We start from the raw sequence: 4,537 nt of genomic DNA on the forward strand, positions 1-4,537 counted from the left end.
CACGCACGCACACACACAAACGAACATTCTCGCAGAGCATTCAGAATCTCTAATACATGATCGCTATACATATCCTGTCATGTTGAAATACTAATTTATTCGGCTGCAGAGCTCAGTTCTATAGAGCCCGATGAAATAAAAAACACATGGACATTACAAATGCATCACAGAAGGAACATTTAAGCATAGAGTTTATAAACATATACACGCCATTAAACGCAGAGATAAAAAGAACAATACAACATTTGTTGAATGCTTTCGCAAATTAAATTCATTCACAAATTTAAAATGGCTTCGCGCATTAATATTAAATGGAAAATTCTGCTAGAGTCAAAAATTGGAGACGGTGTGAAGTGTGAAAAGCAGGGAAGAGAAATATCTTTATAATCTCTTATAAACAAGAGCTCTAATTAAGTAAGACATAAAAAATATTCGGAAAATGCTGATACTTTGTAAAGCACTTATTATGCCACTGGGAAATATTAACGATTGGAACATGAACAGACATCTTATATAACTTCACCTTACACGTTCTTTATCCATTCCTCTCCTAGATTTACATACATACATACGTATGTACGCACGTACGCACGTATGTATGTATGTATGTATGTATGTATGTATGTATGTATGTATAATTCATGAAGTGCATGCAGAGCAGCGAGAAGCCTAGTAATAACGTATCTATTTATCCTCCAAACGTTCTGGCAGATTTGAACGCATGAAGATACCGATTGTTGATTTTCGTCGTCGGAGGACATCTATCTCCCTTCAGAAAATGTGAGTTCATATTACGTGCGATTTGGAGATATAAAGGGTCTTTGAGACATGATGGTGTTTCACCTTATTGGGTGGCTCATCAGTCAAATCAATATCCGGATACACGTCGTCTAAATGGAGGAAATATTCTTCGATGACAAAACCGGACAAAAGCGATCAGCATACTCAGGTCCGAATCTACTTGGCCCTATTGAAAACAAATTCTTGGAAATAAATTGATGCCTGTATGTATGTATGTATGTATGTATGTACGTATGTATGTATGTACACAATTATACAATTATACAATTATACATACATACATACATACATACATACATACATACATACATTTATATATATACACAGACATGTAGGAAGTAAATAGACACCTTTAAATTTTCAAAATTTCTGATCTAAGCGTCTTAATATGTTTTCAGCGGTGTAGAATTTACAATGTTATTATTCTTCTTCATTCCAGGTGCCATTATATTAAACATTTGCGAATAGTAACCAAGCCACGCACAAAAAATTCAGCACAACTGTCAGATTTTCAAAGAGGTCGTATTGTTGGGAAATCTGAAGTTTGTCTTAGCTAGCGAAAAATTGCCGAAAATCTTCAAATTCCTCTTGCTACTGTTAATAGAATTATAGTGCAATTCAAAAGCCAAGGAAAAGAATCAACAGATTCTCGTCCGGGCCGACCTGGGCCCTCGAAAAGGAAGCTTCGCTGTTTGAAGAGAATTGTGGAAAACGAACCCCGTTCGAAGGCTTCTGACATTGCAAAACAGCTAGAAGTTAGTCCAGAACGTACGTTACATATTTGCATAAGCTTGGGTATTATGGACGAGCAGCTAGAAGAAAACCTCTCCTTCAACCAATTAATATCAAATAAAAAATTTTGAAAATGAAAGGTGTCTATTTACTTCCTGCATGTCTGTGTGCATACACACGCACACACACACGCGCTCGCGCACGCACACACACACACACACACACACACACACACGCATATATCCACGAGATTTGAATCTATGTATACTCACATCCACAACCATTCTCACACATAAAATGTGTTGCTGTTTTATTTTCTTTATATTTTGCTGTTTAGCGTCTTCGTGGCTTCTTTCTATACTTTCTACATCTTACCTTCTGCCATATTTTCTCTGTCCAATCATTTCCCTCATATCTACTTATGCTCCAGTTTTAATGCCTCTTCGTCACATTTCTCTTTGTTCTTACTCCGCCCTCTACTCTTCATGTTCTATTTGTCTTACCTCCAACTTATGTCTGTTGCTTACTTTGTCACTTTTGTAACCATTCACTTTTATCTTTATCTCGTCTTCGCCTTTCTGAGTCTTCTTTGCTCGCGTGCATTAGATAACATTTTTATTTGAACAAAATGTCGAAGGAGATGCCAGAGAAGTTCTAAGAAAACACTGATCAGTCTTTCATCTAATCCTTCTTGAAGCCATACATTCTTTAAATACAAACTTATTTTCAGATTATTTCAACACTAATCAACAACAAATATTCATCTATTCTATCTGACCTGTCTCGTTATTCTTGTATTTTGTTTCCTAGCAAACAGGATCAGAGAGATATAATCTGAACAACATTTCCTTGTTGTTGCTAAGGACTTCTATATTTACACCATTTATGTATTGGAAATCATAAACGTCAGAACCTCAGGTGTCTGTAGACGTTTTTGTGTTTACTGTTATAAACCAAGAGTTATTTAGTAGCGCTATGACACAAGTTGTGGCTTGCTGTCTTTATATCCATACATAATATATGCAGAATTATATTATGCAATGTCCTCCATTTTTTTATACGTAGAGGTACAATTTGTATGAGATATAGCTGCTATTTCTGACAGATCAAGTACCTATGAAGACGCATCTTTGCTAGACTGCTTTGCTGACGGTAAATTTGTATCTAAGAAAAATTCCCTGTATCAAATTCCATGGGAAAATATTTTTTCTCTTCGATATTCCACAAGACCTTTGACAAACGTAATATTAACGTTTGCTAACGTTGTACTGACAGTTTCTATACATCTTTAGATGGACTGAATATAAAAATTCCCGCATCCAAATATACACACTTCAGTACAATGCAACTACCGTAACTGCTATAGCACCGATACTTGCCTACTTGAGGGCAATTTGCGAATATTTCAAGCAAAAATGTTAGCAATTCAAAAACGATATATAGATATGACAGGAAATAAATTTAAAATACGACATTATCAGCAAACCTAGTCATTGAGACTTTGCATTTCATTAGTATGACTCTCTCTAAATATATTTGGAATCTGAAAGATGTCACATTTGGTTTTTTCAAGGTCAACTAGTCCCTCATCGAAACTGAACTTTCTTACATCAATGATTTCAGTTGTATCTTATTTTTCATCCGATAATATTATGCAACGTATCTCGCCTTACCTCATTCCTCTTTGTTTTTCGTACCCAGAAATCATGAAGGTAAACGAATGTCCTTACTTCAATAAAAATGCCAAACACCTTTTAATTTCAAGATATCTAGTCTCCTTCCTGCACCAATCCTTATAGCTTTTCCTCCGCCCTCCATCTACAGCAGTAATTCTCAACCAATTCTTATCTATGGATCCCTTTGATTGCTATTTTATTTTGGTGGAAGCCCATAGCCATTCGATGCTTAAAAACTAGTTTCATAGATAATTCTTTCAAAATTCCTCTTTTGTTTTCATCCATTCACTTGTATAAGTCTTTTTTATGTAAAATGTTAAAGAAACTATTGTTTCTTGCAATACATTTAAATCAAAATTTTTCATGTATTCTTAAAGCACTACTGCGGAACCCCAGTTTGCTATTTTGCAAGCGTTGACCCCAAAAATCTTATATGGAAGCCCCCAGGTGTCATATGGAACCTAGTTTAGAACTACTGATCACAAATTTTACTATTTTACAATTCCCATCAAACTTTCCTAGCCCATCAACCTATCTCTCCACCTGTCTCTCCAACTATCAATTCTAATACATTAATACATGGCGTTGCTTGTTTTCCTTCACATCAAAATTGCTGTCTTTCTTTCCCCTATTCTCCTTCTCACTCTCTCTTCATTCACTCCGTTCTTTCTACCTAAACATTTTCACACCTTCCACTATTCCTCTTCCGCCTCCTTTATCTCCTTTATTGCATCTCTCTGTATATTCCCACTCCGCCTTTAATTATCTCTCTATGTCTTTATCAAACAATCTATTTCCTATTTTACTCCATCAAATCATACAACGAAACAATACAGTTCTTTCTCTTCTTATCTTATCTTTATTTCACTTCCTTTTCTACTTTTTCCTTTTATTCTTTTCTCCAGCCCCCACCCTCCACCAACTTCTATATTTTACTCTCTACGCCTCGTCTTCTCCTTCCATTTCCTTCTTTCCTTTCTTTTACATACGATTCACAATTTCTTATATACACTTCAAATACTTTAAACTCTTTTGTGTGCATGTGTGTATGTATGCACCAATTTAGTGGCTTCGTTGCGGTGTATATGTGTGCATGTATATGCGTATATAATCTCATGAATATTTCATTTGCTTTTTCACACGTTCTTCTGTCTTTTACTTCAATTATTCCATCATTGTAGGCCCACATCTTACCTTTTGCATCTTTTCTCATATATTTCAATTTCTTTCTTGACAATACTTTGAGAGTATAATTTGGTTGTTATAAACTGTGCAGAACCTCACTGAACGTGCTTCATGTGTTTGTGTGTGTATATATATATATATAT

Source organism: Octopus bimaculoides, chromosome 4 (genome assembly GCF_001194135.2).
Source record: "Octopus bimaculoides isolate UCB-OBI-ISO-001 chromosome 4, ASM119413v2, whole genome shotgun sequence".
NCBI classification, from domain to species: Eukaryota; Metazoa; Mollusca; class Cephalopoda; order Octopoda; family Octopodidae; genus Octopus; species Octopus bimaculoides.